The 16655-nt window shown below is 46.6% G+C and overlaps 1 protein-coding gene across 1 annotated transcript in view; it reads left to right on the forward strand.

Moving 5' to 3' along the window:
- The window catches only part of aig1 (androgen induced 1), a 48339-nt gene that overhangs the window by 21784 nt on the left and 9900 nt on the right, over positions 1-16655 (forward strand). The gene's annotated exons all lie outside the window — the stretch shown is intronic.

Raw genomic sequence — 16655 nt, forward strand, 5'->3', positions numbered from 1 at the left:
CTTGGGTTAAACATTTTGGGTAGCCTTCCACAAGCTTCCCACAATAAGTTGGGTGAATTTTGGCCCATTCCTCCTGATAGAGCTGGTGTAACTGAGTCAGGTTTGTAGGCCTCCTTGCTTACACACGCTTTTTCAGTTCTGCCCACACATTTTCTATAGGATTGAGGTCAGGGCTTTGTGATGGCCACTCCAATACCTTGACTTTGTTGTCCTTAAGCCATTTTGCCACAACTTTGGAAGTATGCTTAGGGTCATGTCCATTTGGAAGACCCATTTGCGACCAAGCTTTAACTTCCTGACTGATGTCTTGAGATGTTGCTTCAATATATCCACATCATTTTCCTCCCTCATGATGCCATCTATTTTGTGAAGTACACCAGTCCCTCCTGCAGCAAAGCAACCTCACAACATGATGCTGCCACCCCCATGCTTCACGGTTAAGATGGTGCAAGCCTCCCCCTTTTTCCTCCAAACATAACAATGGTCATTATGGCCAAACAGTTCTATTTCTGTTTCATCAGACCAGAGAACATTTCTCCAAAAAGTACGATCTTTGTCCCCATGTGCAGTTGCAAACCGTAGTCTGGCTTTTCTATGATGGTTTTGGAGCAGTGGCTTCTTTGTTGCTGAGTGGCCTTTCAGGTTATGTCGATATAGGACTCGTTTTACTGTGGATAAAGATCAATACTTTTTTTCCCGGTTTCCTCCAGCATCTTCACAAGATCCTTTGCTGTTGTTCTGGGATTGACTTGCACTTTTTGCACCAAAATGCATTCATCTCTAGGAGACAGAACGTGTCTCCTTCCTGAGCGGTATGACGACTGCATGGTCCCATGGTGTTTATACTTGCGTACTATTGTTTGTACAGATGAATGTGATACCTTCAGGCGTTTGGAAATTGCTCCCAAGGATGAAGCAGACTTGTGGAGGTCTACAATTGTTTTCTGAGGTCTTGGCTGATTTATTTTGATTTTCCTATGATGTCAAGCAAAGAGGCAATGAGTTTGAAGGTAGACCTTGAAATACATCCACAGGTACAGCTCCAATTGACTCAGATTATGTCAATTAGCCCATCAGAAGCATCTAAAGCAATGACATATTTTTCTGGAATTTTCCAAGCTGTTTAAAGGCACAGTGTCACGTCCTGACCAGTAAGGGGTCATTTTGTAGTTGGTCAGGACGTGGCAGGGGTGTGTTTGTTTTGTGTGTTTCGGGTTTATGTTCTATGTTTTCTATTTCTATGTGGGTTTTGTAAACAACCTCCAATTAGAAGCAGCTGGTTGTCGTTGCTTCTAATTGGAGGCCATATTTAAGTGGGTTTATTTTCTCTTGTGTTTGTGGGTGGTTGTTTCTTTGTATAGCTGTGTAGCCTTACAGGACTGTCGTTCGTTTTCTTGTTTTGTTTAGTGTTCATGTTTATAAAAGTATAAGTATGGACACTTAGACGAAGCTTATGACACACAGTCAACTTAGTGTATGTGTTACGATTGTGTGGAGAGACGGACCAAGGCGCAGCGTGCTCTGAGTTCCACATCTTTATTTTTGTGAAACTTACAAAACAAAAAAGAAACAAACAATGAACCGTAACATAAGAGGTGCAGCATGCACTAACTCAAAATAAGATCTCACAAAAACCAGTGGGGAAATGGCTGTCTAAGTATGATCCCCAATCAGAGACAACGATAAACAGCTGCCTCTGATTGGGAACTATACCAGGCCAACATAGAAATAAACACACTAGATCACCCACCCTAGTCACACCCCGACCTAACCAAAATAGAGAATAAAAAGGCTCTCTATGGTCAGGCGTGACAGTATGTAAACTTCTGACCCACTGGAATTGTGATACAGTGAATTATAAGTGAAATAATCTGTCTAAACAATTGTTTGAAAAAAATACTTGTGTCATGCACAAAGTAGATGTCCTAACCGACTGCCAAAACTATAGTTTGTTAACAATACATTTGTGGAGTGGTTGAAAAACAAGTTTTCATGACTGCAACCTAAGTGTATATAAACTTTCGACTTCAACTGTACATGTAATATGAGTAATGTAAGATATGTAAACATTATTAAAGTGGCATTATTTAGAGTGCATTGTATAAAGTGACTAGTGATCTATTTATTAAAGTGACCAGTGATTGGGTCTCAATGTAGGCAGCAGCCTCTCTGAGTTAGTAATTGCTGTTAAGCAGTCTGATGACCTTGGGATAGAAGCTGTTTCTTGCTTTGATGCACCTGTACTGACCTCGCCTTCTGGATGGTAGCAGTGTGAACAGGCAGTGGCTCGGGTGGTTGATGTCCTTGATGATCTTTTTGGCCTTCCTGTGACATCGGGTGCTGTAGGTGTCATGGAGGGCAGGTAGTTTGCCCCCGGTGATGCATTGTGCAGACCGCACCACCCTCTGGAGAGCCTTGCGGTTGAAGGCGGTGCAGTTGCCATACCAGGCTGTGATACAGCCCGACAGGATGCTCTCAATTGTGCATCTGTAAAAGTTTGTCAGGGTTTTGGGTGACAAGCCACATTTCTTCAGCCTCCTGAAGATTTCTTCACCACACTGTCTGTGTGAGTGGACCATTTCAGTTTGTCTGTGATGCGTACGCCGGGGTACTTAAAACTTTCCACTTTCTCCACTGCTGTCCCTTCGATGTGGATAGGGGGGTGCTCTCTCTGCTGTTTCCTGAAATCCACGATCATCTCCTTTGTTTTGTTGATGTTGAGTGAGAGGTTGTTTTCCTGACACCACATTCCGAATGCCCTCATCTCCTCCCTGTAGGCTCTCGTCGTTGTTGGTAATCAAGCCCACTACTGTTGTGTCGTCCGCAAACTTGATGATTGAGTTGGATGCGTGCATGGCCACGCAGTCGTGGGTGAACAGGAAGTACAGCAGGGGGCTGAGCACGCACCCTTGTGGGGCCAAAGTGTTAAGGGTCAGTGAAGTGGAGATGCTGTTTCCTACCTTCACCACCTAGGGGCGGCCCGTCAAAGTCTAGGACCCTATTGCACAGGACGGAGTTGAGACCCAGGGCCTCCAGCTTGATGATGAGCTTGGAGGGTACTATGGTGTTGAATGCTGAGCTGTAGTCAATGAACAGCATTGTTACATAGGTATTCCTTTTGTCCAGATGGAATAGGGCAGTGTGATGGCAATTGCGTCGTCTGTGGACCTGTTGGGGCGGTATGCAAACTGAAGTGGGTCTAGGGTGGCCGGTAAGGTGGAGGTGATATGATCCTTGACTAGTCTCTCAATGCACTTCATGATGACAGTAGTGAGTGCTACGGGGCGGTAGTCATTTAGTTTAGTTATCTTTGCCTTCTTGGGTACAGGAACAATGGTAGCCATCTTGAAGCATGTGGGGACAACAGACTGGGATAGGGATAGGGATTGATTGATTGAATATGTCCGTAAACACACCAGCCAGCTGGTCTGCGCATGCTTTGAGGACACGGCTAGGGATGCCATCTGGACCAGCAGCCTTGCGAGGGTTAACACGTTTAAATGTTTTACTCACGTTAGCCACGGAGAAGGAGAGGGGGGGTGCAGTCCTTGTTAGCGGGCCGCGACGGTGACACTGTATTACCCTCAAAGCGCGCAAAGAAGGTGTTTAGTTTGTCTGGAAGTGTGACGTCGGTGTCTGTGACGTGGCTGGATTTCTTTTTGTAGTCCGTGATTTCCTGTAGACCCTGCCACATATGTCTTGTGTCTGATCCGTTGAATTGGGACTCCACCTTGTCCCTGTACTGGAATTTTGCTTGTTTGATTGCCTTGTGGAGGGAATAGCTACACTGTTTATATTCAGACATGTTCCCAGACCTCTTTCCATGGTTAAATCCGGTGGATCGCGCTAAATGCGTGAATGCCGCCATCCATCCACGGTTTCTGGTTAGGGTAGGTTTTAATAGTCACAGTGGGTACAACATCTCGAATGCACTTCTTTATAAACACACTCACCGAGTCAACGTATAGCTCGATGTTGTTCTCTGAGGCTGACCGGAACATATTCCAGTCCGTGTGATTAAAACAATCTTGAAGCGTGGCTTCCGATTAGTCGGACCAGCGTTGAATGGTTCTCATCACTGGTACATCCTGTTTGAGTTTCTGCCTTTAAGACGGAAGGAGTAAGATGGCGTCGTGGTCGGATTTGCCCTACGGGAGTGTGGTGGAGGGCTTTGTATTCATCACGGAAGTTAGAGTAGCAGTGGTCGAGGGTATTGCGCATGCACATATCTCAATCAATATGCTGTAAGATTTTAGGTAGACTTGTTCTCAAATTTGCTTTGTTAAAATCCCCAGCTACAATAAATGCAGCCTCAAATGCAGTGTCTCTAGCTGACACCTTTGCTAACAGGTATTGTGTCAATTTAAAACATGCACAAGACAGTTCACAAAATTGTATATTGAAAGAAATGTAGCCAATTTATTCATTACTAAATTTAGCTAATATTAGATAGTTAATCTAGAGATTCTTACCTTTACCTCAACTTGACAGTCTCGTTCAGACCATCATGGCATTTGTAGTTCTTTATGATAGCCACATTAGCAGCTAATTAGCATTGCATTTTTGGGGGGTAAATACAGTCACCATGTCCTTGTCACGTTGTATAAATGATTGGAGACAGGCGCAGGAATTCGTAATAGGGGTTTTTATACTCCACCCAAAATATACAACATGCCCTGAAAAGGCATGGGGGCGAAGCCCAAAACAACCACGTATACAAAAACACAGGGATGTAACCCAAACAAAGAGCGAGGTTAAACCTCTAATAAATACACGGGACGAGACACGTAATAACAATACACGGGACGAGACCCGTAATAACAAGTGCACAACAATACACGGAATGAGACCCGTAATAATAATACACAGGACGAGACCCGTAATAACAAGTGCACAATACACGCAGCACGAAAGCCGAAACAACAAAGCACAGGTACTCACAAGACCAACGGACATGGGAACAATAAACGACAAGGACAATGGGGAACAGAGGGCACAATTATACAAATACTAATCAGGGGGAATGGGAATCAGGTGTGTGTAATGAGACAGTTCAGTGACGCCTGGAGGCCGGTGAGGTAGACCTCCGGAACTGGGGCATGGAATGAGCAGCAGTACCGGGGAAATCCGTGACAGTCCTAGAGAGATTTACACGGTTATCAAAACGTCACGCCAGGGTAAGCCTACACGAAACATAGCCCTTATTCTAAAATCCCCTATGGGAAAAATGAGGGGTGGAAAAATTATTGTACCCATTTCCTTCCTTGAATGCTAGGTTTTATGGGTATTATGACTCATATTGTGGTACTCTTTTCCCAGATGTGTATCTCTATATACAGTATAATGCTAAATTTTCTCCCTGACTCCGTCTCTTAGTTTTGAAGTTAGTACCGTGTCTTACAGAGAGCAACAGGACTGAAGAGTCTGTAAACTCTGCAGACTGCCTCCTAAACTGTCTCTGAACTGTTTGTGGCATTTCAGTCCAATTCCTTGTGCTGGATTTGTGGGCAGTCATTAAGAGTGGAAAATAGCAGTGCCCACAGACAAATGTGGAATGGGCCCTTTGCAGAGGAGAAGATTGTGTGTAACTGTAAGCCCCTGCTGTGACTTTGGGGTTTGTTTAGACTGTGGGATGGTGGAGATGGCCATTTAAAGTAACAGTCTTTACAGTCCCAACTGTAACTCTTGTGAAAGTAGAGGTCTCTGTCAATCGATCAACGTCCCATCCAATGTACTGCTGGGATGATTGCGGCTTCCAATGCACTCTAATGGTGTCCACATTCTTGATAATGACATGTTTGGTTTACCAACATCTGAGGAGCTACATCTTTGGAGTTAACACACAGTGTAAGTTCAACCAATGGTATTACCCAGACCAAGGATAAGACACTTGTACTATAAGAAACAGATGTGTTTGTGTAAGTCGACTGTTTTCAGAACTCTTATGCACTTCACATTGCATACTGTACATTTGGATCTAGAGATGTTTTTGGCGCAGTCTCAAGAACGCAAAACACAGACGAGACGAACACCCCATCCATAATGAGAAAGACATGGCTAGGTGTAGCCCACTGTCAACCAGGCTCCGCCATTGTTACAGCACTGCAGCTCCCACTTAAATCATCCTGTTAAAGGCAAGACCCAGGTTCTAAACTCTGTGCTGCTTCCTATGTCTTGGACTGATAAAACATCACAGGTACAGTCTAGGGAAGATATAGGTGGCTGTAATAAGATTGCCCCCTGGTGGGCATTGCCCAGGTAGCTACCCGGTACATGGCTACATGAATAAACGTTTATCGGCTGACATGATACCGTTTTATTGCAGGCATCAAAGGCAGTTGTGGGTCCTCCTACATTTGTACCCTGACATAATTTCGACCTGTTATAGGGCCTAGTGTTCCCCACATTATCTGATGGCTAGACCTATCACTCAGGGTAGTCCCACGGAATTCCCTATGTCATAATGCAGATATGTAACTCTTTTTGGGGGGATTTCTTATATATAGTGTTAGGTGTGACCGAGATGACAGCACAGCAATTTATCTCTCTGGATAGTAGTCTACTAGTCCCAGTGGAGGTATTAAAGGTAGCTGGGTGCAATCATTGTGCTTCAGTAGACACCAGGGTACTTGAGAGTGCATAACACTGGTTATAACCTGACTGAGCATGTCTGTCACTGGTCCACTCCATGGAAACAACCTACCCCACTGCATCATCTTCCACTGCTTGTTGATGTTTTCTCGGCCTGCCGTCACATAGTCATGTAAGTGTTATCTTTTACACGCTAACTACCTGCAGCCTTTTAGAAAAGCTGCAAAGTGACAGATGGGATCTGGCTGTTATTACTGGCAGGTGTCCAATATTTTACTAAGGACATACTGTACCTTAGTCTTATGTAAGACCTGCTCAGTTGGGGCTGAGATGGCAGAGGGAGGAGAAGACAAGTGAAGAATAAGGGAAAGGCAGGCAGACGTTCTTATATGACTCAGATCCCCTGTGTTCTTCCAGAGAACAGAATGGGTCAGTTTAATTTCGACTAATGCCCAGTAAGGACAGCTGGTCTAAACAACTTATTGGGATTGGCTCGAGGCTATAGTGATGACAACACAAGGCCAGAGGTGCCATCTATGTATTGAGGGGCCTGTGATCTATAACCCCACAACCCCCTTGAACTTTCTTTCGATTAGAGCGTTGGGCCAGTAACCGAAAGGCAAATCCCCAAGCTGACAAGGTAAAAATCTGTCATTCTCCCCCTGAGCAAGGCAGTTAACCCACTGTTCCCCGGGCGCCAAAAACGTGGATGTCGATTAAGGCAGCCCCCCACTCCTCTCTGATTCAGAGGGGTTGGGTTAAATGCGGGAGAGACATTTCAGTTGAAGGCATTCAGTTGTACAACTGACTAGGTATCCCCCTTTCCCATTTCCCTCCATCCCAGTGCTGGCCTCTGCTAACTGGCCTGTCCTGTCCTCAGGGTTAGGTCAAAGGTCATGGTCCCAGCTGGCATGAAGAGTTAGGCACATCATCACTAACCAGCGTGCCCATGTAGCCCGGAGCAGCCCTGCCAGCCCTAACAGTGGTGCCAGGAGTATTCATCCACGACGGCCTGTCATAACATGATAATCACATTAAGAATGCCAGTAGAAACCAGTGTTCTGCTCCCATACAGTGCAATCATCCTCCTCTTTCCTTCCTAATGGGAGACATTAAACAGAAACTCAATCCCCAGTGGGAGAACCAAACGGCTCTGCTGCTCCTCTAGTGTCACAGAATAGCTTTCCTTCCTTCACTCTGATTATGCTTTACCGAATTAGATGTTGAGGCGAAGTCAAATGCAGTCCTTTTTCAGTGGATAAAGAGGGAGACATTGTTGCTTGTTTAATTTGTATAACACAGGACATCTTAAACTCTGCTCTGTTGTAAGTCGTCATAACAGAAGCCTCTGCATACTGTTTCTCATGCCTCGGACAATATCCTTCAAGATTCTGCCAAGAGGTGCATCCCTCCACAGAGAAACCCACCCGGCCTGAAATGTCCATCAGGAGAAGCTTCTCAAGCTGGAGAAAACAATGCCTCTCTCGAAAACGCTGGGAAGGCCGATAAAACTACGAGGAGCGTATAAAACATGGTGCAACATTTTTCACAGAGACCTCGTGGGGCTGCCATGAACTGTTCTTTATATCGCAAACATATTGTGGAGGGGAAAAGGAGGGAGGGGATGGGAATGTAGCAGAGGAGTGCAGAAGAAAGAAAATGACCTGGCATCATTAGCTACTCAGCAGTAAGCCTCTCCCCGTAAACTTTGACTTGCTTATTTGGTTTAAGAGACGTTGGCCGTTGCTCAAACGTTTTCACATCTGCTGAAATTTGTTTGGTTCAGGGTTCCAGAAATGGGTTTCGGAGTGCAGATGAGCCTGGCCACGAAACCAAGGAGGTGGCCAAATTCACCGGGCGTCAGGAGGTTTTAAGAGTGTTCTCTGTCTGCTACAGTTACACTAAAAGAGTTGCGCATCCCAACAGACTTGCAGAAATAGCAGGTGAACTGAAAATGCAAACAGCAGATGTCTCCGGATGGTAGTCAGTCACATAGACAAGCTTTTTAATATAGACCCATCAGACACCAGTGTGATGCCACTATTCGAGATCCATCTGATACTCTGAGAAATAATATACATCATTATGGGACCTCCATTTATTCAAATGGAGCTAATTAGCTGATATGAAAGTATAAAAGTCATTCCTTAATGTGATCACAGAGGGGCCATTCTAATGAGGGAGGTCCACTATCATACAAGAGAACATAACATGGGGGCTGTGTTTGGCTCTGCTGTGTATTTCTGGAAGAGGCGCTGTGAGTGTCAGCACTGTCTCAGCCAGCATGTTAAGGAGGCAGGGAGGTGACAGGTGTTCATGGTTGACAGGTGTCCAGCTGACAGCTCCTCCACGGGGGGGGGGGGGGCTTTCTACCCCAGCTCTCATCACCTCTGGCCTGGCCACTGCCTCTGGAGCCTCAGCCTGTCCTGTCATGGACACGCACACAGTGGTGATGAGCTGAAGAGGCTTGTAGAGCTGCTCCCCCTGCCATCCCGACTGCAGGGCCCTCATCAGAGACACTTCCTCCAGTGTCAGAGAACATAATCAATATTTGAGGGTGTGTTTGATGTGTATTCAATTTCGGACAAGAAAGTGAGCGATTACAAGATGATGAGGGCTGTGGACATCTGCAGACTCAGCTGAAACCAAGGCCTTTCTTACAGCCACGGCTCTGACTAGCTCCTGACTGACCTTATTTAAGTGAAAACAGAGAGGCAACTCATTGTTAAACACTTTAATGTAGTGCTCTCAGAGCCCTGTCTGCCATGCAGATGTGTCACGACTTCCACCTGAAGTTGGTGCCTCTCCTTGTTCGGGCGGTGTTCGGCGGTCGACGTCATCGGCTTTCTAGCCACCACCGATCTACGTTTCTTTTTCTATGTGTTTTGTCTTGATTGTACACACCTGGTATCCATTATGTTATAATTTATTCCCTATTTAACCCTCTGGTTCCCACATGGTTTTGTGCGTGTTTGTTCTTTGTTATGTGGTCGCACTTCTGTGTTGAGCTGGATTATTATTCCCTGAAAGGAATTAGTTTGTGATTATTTGCGAGTAAAGTACGTTTTTACTCAGTTCTGTGTTCTGCGCCTGACTCCGTCCTACCCGCTGCACACTGACACATGACAAGATGCTTACCACGGGAGAACATTTTGAGGGGAAATTTTGCTGAAAATAATCTGATTCTACCTTGCTGCTTGGGCCAGCTGTGTGTGAAGCGGGAGAACAGATGTGCACGGTGTCTGAGAGAGACAGATTCAGTTAGCCGGAGAGAACCAAACCAACTTCTCCAACAACCCAGGGAGGGAAGGAAAGAGAGAGTGAGTGAGAGACACCGAAAAAAAGAGAGGCTGAGAGGGAAGATAGAGAGAACACGAGTGTTCAATGGTATTGATTCTCCACCAGAAAAACAAAAGTGTTCTCTGCACTGCTATGTCTTTCTGGTTTGCAGACTGCTGGGGGATTACTTAAAAAAGATCAATAATTGCAGGTCAATTTTCCTGGATGCTAATATTTCAGGGCAGTTTGAGGCGCAGTGGTGTACAATATCATGATTGAGTCGCCGGCCACATTGAGCCTGGAAAAGTTACTAAGTTAAGTTCCCCCGTCCAAACCCTGTCATTAAAACGGGCGCATAGCTGGCTCACTAGCTCATCCTTGACAACTGGGAAAATATTTACTCATCTCGACTCAGTGAACGATGGCCGTTTCACAGCTTGCTTTTTTGCCCATTGTTCCCAAAGCCGGTGTAAAGCTTACTGCGTGAGTAAATCGGTTAGAGAAACACAATTTTTTATTTGGTTGAATTACAAAGTCTGCTTTAGCAGTACATTTCCAAACATTTGTGAGAATGCGTTCACAACCCTGTTGGTGGGATGGCAGCAGGTGAGGTGTGATGCATCCGCGCATTCAACGCTGCGCGTTGGCTCCTCAACGCATAATACGAATGTGAAGTCTTGACACTTGGCTTTCTCACTTATCTGCTCCTTGGCGTTTTCAGAGCGCAGTGAGACCTGCTCCTCTCTTCCTCTCGCTTTCTTTCTCCCCAGTGTTTGTGTTTGACATGGCCTATCCTGTTTTAGCCCTGGACCACTTGAGTGACTTGCGCTTTTTTTTGTAAGAGGGGATTTTCCACAGACAGTACTGGCATCCAGATCATAGGTCTCTGAGAGCTCCTCAATCTTGTGGTCAGAGAGAGAGACAGGGACTGTCACATTAGATTCGTGGGGGGGGGGGGGGGGTAAAATAAAACAGGGCTAAAATAAAACATGACGGAGTCATTTGAAATCCTGGATACAAACATGGGGGCGGGGGTTGAAAAATGCACCGTCCGGCCATATCAATTGATTTCCACCCTGTCCAGACTGAGAGGAGCTGAAAGGAGAGGAGCAGGGACACAAACCAAACAGGTTGTCCTTATACGCCTTGGTGTTTGTGGTATAATGAGAATGAGCATACCCCTGGAGGTATTTTCTAGAGATTGCGTTGCTGACGGGGGAAGAGGGGCTACGGGGTCATGTGAGCCCTTTGTTGACTGGGAGCTGCTGAGAGTGTGTTGCGTGGGTTGGCGGAGGGTGGGCAGGTGGTGGAGTGCGGCTGGAGGGAGGGAGCAGTGTGTGTGTGTGGGGGGGGGGGGGGAACTCTACACCCGACCTTGGGAGGGAGCGCTATTTCTGTCACCCAATACCCTCTGGGAGCCCTTCACTAGGCCAACAGGCATCCCATCCCGCCCACTGCAGCAAAATAACTCTGGTGTCCACAATCCCACAATGCCCTGACGGCAGCACACACACGGGCTGGCCTGGCAGGGAGGGAGGGGAGAAGGGGGAGAGCTCATGACACTAAGTACACAGGGTGAAATAAGTGACTTAAGCATGTCAGGCATCTTGTCACTGATTAGAAAGGGAACTGAGAGCCCAGTCAATAATTCATACTCTATCTATACGTGTGTAACGCTTGTCGTTGAAGGGGGACCAAAACGCAGCGGGTAAAGTGCTCATCCTCTTATTTATTAAAGAAAACACTTAATCAACACAAAACAAACGACGAAAACAGTCCAGTAAGCTGCATAGACTATACTAGAAACAACCACCCACAAAACCCAGTGAAAACAAACACAACTAAATATGGCCTCCAATTAGAGACAGCAACAACCAGCTGCCTCTAATTGGAGGTCATTGACAAAACTCACATAGAACTAGAAAAGCTAGAAAAACATAGAAATAAGAAAACTAGAACCTAAATCCACAATACCCAACCACACAAAACAAACACCCCCTGCCATGCCCTGACCAACTACAATGACAAATAACCCCTTTTACTGGCCAGGACATGACAGTACCCCCCCCCCAAAGGTGCAGACCCCGAATGCACCTCAAAACAAAACCCACAAAAACAACCCCAAACCTAAAGGGAGGGTGGCCACCGTCAACGACAGTTCCTGTGCTTAACCCCCCCCTCCCCTTCCCAATCCTCCCACCACGGAGGTGGCTCTGGTCCTGGCCGTAGCGCCCGTTCAGCAGACTCTGGGCTGCGTGGCATCGCTGGAGGCCCCGGGCTGAGATGCGTCGCAGGAAGCCCCGGGCTGAGAGGCGTCGCTGGAGGCCCCTGGCTGAGGGGCGTCACTGGAGGCTCCTGGCTGGGGAGCGTCGCTGGAGGCTCCGGGCTGGGGAGCGTCTCTGGAGGCTCCTGACTGGGGAGCGTCGCTGGAGGCCCTGGGCTGAGAGGCGTCGCTGGAGGCCCCTGGCTGTGGGGCGTCGCTGGAGGCTCCTGGCTGAGGAGCGTCGCTGGAGGCTCCGGGCTGGGGAGCGTCTCTGGAGGCTCAGGGCTGAGGAGCTCTGGACAGGGGACTGTCGCCGGAAGCTCTGGACTGGGGCTGCGCACTGGAGGCCTGATGCGTGGGGCTGGCTTAGGAGGCACCAGACTAGTAACCCGCACCACAGGGCTAGTGCGAGGAGCAGGAACAGGACGTACTGGGCTGGGCAGACGCACTGGAGGCCTAATGCGTGGGACTGGCTTTGGAGGCGCCAGACTAGTAACACGCACCCCAGGGCTAGTGCGAGGAGCAGGAACAGGACGTACTGGGCTGGGCAGGTGCACTAGAGGCCTGCCACGCCCTGACCAACTACAATGACAAATAACCCCTTTTACTGGCCAGGACGTGACAAAGTGACAGAAGAGGTTGAGGGGAGGGTCGCTCTCACCTCCCAATGTCAGCTAACCTACTGAAGGTTCACTCACCATAGGGGGGGGTAAGGAAAGACACCGTGTCCCCAGTGTTTGTACATACTTACATTCTCATTGTCACTTCGAGTTATTACCACAGCGCATCAGCTGATATTGCACCAATCAGATTCCTCGCTCTACCTTAACATGGCTGTCTATTTAGTCAATCAAGTTCTGCACACACATTCTCTGATGGCTGCCGCGCACAAGCTATGCGCTGGTGTTGCTGATGGCATGCTATTGTTGTAACATGCTTTACCTGCCACGCATGTCTGTTTCCTGCTTTCCCACTGTTTCGGTCACAGGGATTTGCACAGCGTTCTTTGCTCACTGCCTGTAATTGTTATTATCTTACCATGATGCATGCCCTAGCAGTGAGCTACCCCAAAGGAGCAGAGCTCAATGCCAAGACTAATGCATTGCATGCATTGTAATCTTTTTTGAGTATGTGGCATTTCCTGTCTGAAGCAATTCATTTGTGTATGGATAGTCTAATGTAACGGAGTCAGTCGTGACAGCAATGGAAAGGCAGGAGTCTTTGTGGCTTCAGAAGTGAAGCCCTCTCTTGTTGTCTATTTATTTGTTCTCTGGTTGTCCATTGTGTGTGGTGGCTATGGTAATTACCATACTTTACATAGCATACACTCAGAGGTCCTCAAAATATGTCCCCAGCACTTGGATAGCAGTAGCAGACAACAATGACAATAGAAGCACCAGTAGCTGAGGCATTCTCACTCCTGACCGCAGGGTGTCGGGTTCAAATCCCAACCAGGCTACAGCTGTGAAAGCCTTGTGTGATAAATTTCACCCTAATTGCTCTGTGGGGATACGGAGAGCCTAAGTAGCTTCCAGGGTATCTTCACTGTGGACTAGGGCATCTGCCAAGCAACATGTTCAATGGAAATCATAGACCTCTCCATTGCATGAATTAATAAGCATTGTCAGGAAGCATGAGACCAAAGCTCATCATGGACATGGTTTTTATATGGCAAGTCAAAATAGATTAAGTGTGAGTGATATTGGCGGGGAGGGTTGTTCTTGGAGCCTGTGTTAAAACCACCTTCCTTCACTGGCCTGGGTCTGTTGTGGGAGAACTCTTCTCAGCAGTGCTGACTAAACTCTCTCTACCCTCTCTGCACTACTCCGCTTAATCCTGCTTGGCCCTTCGATGATGGCCATTACCGCTCAAGTAAACCCATACTGTAAATCTAGAGGTTATTCTTGCCTGAGCGTTTAGATGAACTCTGTCTGAAAAAGTGTCCATGTCTCCTTGCCTACGCGTTTATATTAGAGAAAAGGGAGATTGAGATAGCTCAAAAGCAAGTGAGAGGGGAAGACAGATAGATAAGCGAGCGAGACTTTGACTTTGACACAAACCATGCACAGCACAGCACGCTCTCCCTGGGAACATTTACAAATCCAGGAGAGCGGAGCGGTGGAAAAGCTCCTCTCTCTCCTGAAAGGGAGTATGTAATGTCTCTGTGGAGATGAGGTACTTCTTACCTCATTTGCACTTCCAGCAGCTGCGTGGAACTGCCGTGCGTCAAGGTTCACTCTCAGGCTGTAGCACTGGAGAGATGTATGGCTGTGTCTATCTCCCCCACATGTCACCATCAATCCCCTAGTGTCTTTATTTTCACATGCACAGGATACAGCAGGTGTAAAACAGCACAGTGAAACGCTTACTTGGAGCTCTTTCCCAACAATGCAGAATAAAAGTAATGATATAGAAGAAAAAAAAACAAGAGAAATATGAGAGAATAAAATCAAATAAAAAACAGGAGAAGGTGAGTACCAGATTCCAATGTGCAGGGGTACTGGAGGGATTGAGGTAGGTCTGTACATGTACACAGGGGTAAAAGTGACTAGTAGCAGGATATATACCAATGGTAATAATTATCGCTATAGCAGCAGCGTACGTTGTGAGTGGGTGTTTGCATGGTGATGAGTGTAAGTGTATGTGTGTGTGGGTGTGTGACTATGTGTGTATGCGTGTGGGAGAAGAGTGTAGATGTGTGCCTCAGTGGGCAGAGATCTGTGGATGAGACCTGTGGATGAGATCTGTGGATGAGACCTGTGGATGAGACCTGTGGATGAGACATGTGGATGAGACCTGTGGATGAGACCTGTGGAAGCGCATAGAGTCAGTAGGTAATTGAAACACTGCTTGCCTGACGTGGCTGGTTGAAAGATTTAGGGTGTGTCACTTTCTTCATTATTATTAAAACAATATGAAATTCTATTGTTCATCTCCAAGATCAACAATCAGTTTGTCTTAATCGTGTTGCCCTACCAAATTACAGAGACATTTACTAAAATGCATACAGATGTCCTCAGTCTCACTAAGAAAATTGAGGTAGTCTAGAAAGGTAGGGTAACGTAGATGAACTTTGAAATGGGGCAAATACAGCATTTGTCCACCGTCTGATGGTGATGGTCTGAAATGTTGTTACATCGATATGCCATTATGAGAGCCTGGTCAAAGATAAGAGGTGTGTGTGTGTGTGTGTGTGTGTGTGTGTGTGTGTGTGTGTGTGTGTGTGTGTGTGTGTGTGTGTGTGTGTGAGAGAGAGAGAGAGGCCAGCTGTGAGGACCTACTCATCATTTTGAATGAGGTCGTAAGGAACACACTGTACAGCATTATGGCATGAGGATACTCACTGTGACTGGGTAAGCCTCAGTCTACACCCACACCTAAGAGGTGTGTGTGTGTGTGTGTGTGTGTGTGTGTGTGTGTGTGTGTGTGTGTGTGTGTGTGTGTGTGTGTGTCATGAGCGCAATTCAGTAGTGTTTAGGGAGCTTCATTTGTGTGACCAGGACATGGTAGAATAGGTTCTGTTCTGCTGTAGTGTGGTGAGAGGCCAGTAAGAGGTGTAATAAATAACAACACTTAGTGGCACATTAATGAGGAGTTGAGGGTAAACCACCGTTTCTGGGCAGAGCCGTGTAATGCCAACATGTCAGGTATTTAAGAACAGATTAGACTGGAACATGGCTCATTGATAGTCATTGTTATAATGCAGTGTACAGAACATTGGGTCAACTGAGGCTAGACTGGTATGGGAGGAGACTCTTCTGTTGGTCTGAATGTAAGAAGGCTGCCATCTGGTGACTGGTGTAAGTAATGCATACATGGAGAGGCCAGCGTCCTCCATCAAGCTTTTCACTGGTTATGAACCATTGGAGCACTGTAAGCTTTGTTTTAAAGTCCTAGCTTATAGGCCCACATGCCAATGACCAAAGCACAGTTAATGGCATTCTCACCACATGGTTACATGGGCCTAATATTCACTACCATTCACACTTTTGAATGAACAGAAAACGACCAAAAAATGTTGGATGAACCACACATTAATACTGTATTATGAACCCAGGCCACTTCTTGCCCACTCAGTGGAAGTGTATGTTCAGGGAGCTGATTTCGATTTCAATTAGCACAGGAGAGAGGTCTCTCAACTGTGACCCTCCACATCCCCCACCAATGGCTAGAGCACCTTTAGGGATACTGTCATTAGCTCCCATTTGCAATTAGTCACATACAACATTTCCTCCACGGCCGCTCAGCCTGTGTATTTGTCAATGCCAGCCTGGTTTTCATTCTGTTTCTGCTTGATACCAACTTATTTGGTGTGACAATGCTAAAATAATCGTCTGAATCAGAAACAGCTAGAAGCAAGGTTAACTGTAGTATGCTGCACTGTACAAAATAGCCTGTTTCCAATGTACTCTCAAACTTCCCACTTCCTCTATTTCTAATCAGCCGTGCACGGACACTTAGACACACACACACACACGTTACGTAATGGTTCTATTCCTGACAGAGCACAGGTGGTCTATAA

Source organism: Salmo salar, chromosome 15 (assembly GCF_965601325.2).
Source record: "Salmo salar chromosome 15, fSalSal1, whole genome shotgun sequence".
Taxonomy (NCBI): domain Eukaryota; kingdom Metazoa; phylum Chordata; class Actinopteri; order Salmoniformes; family Salmonidae; genus Salmo; species Salmo salar.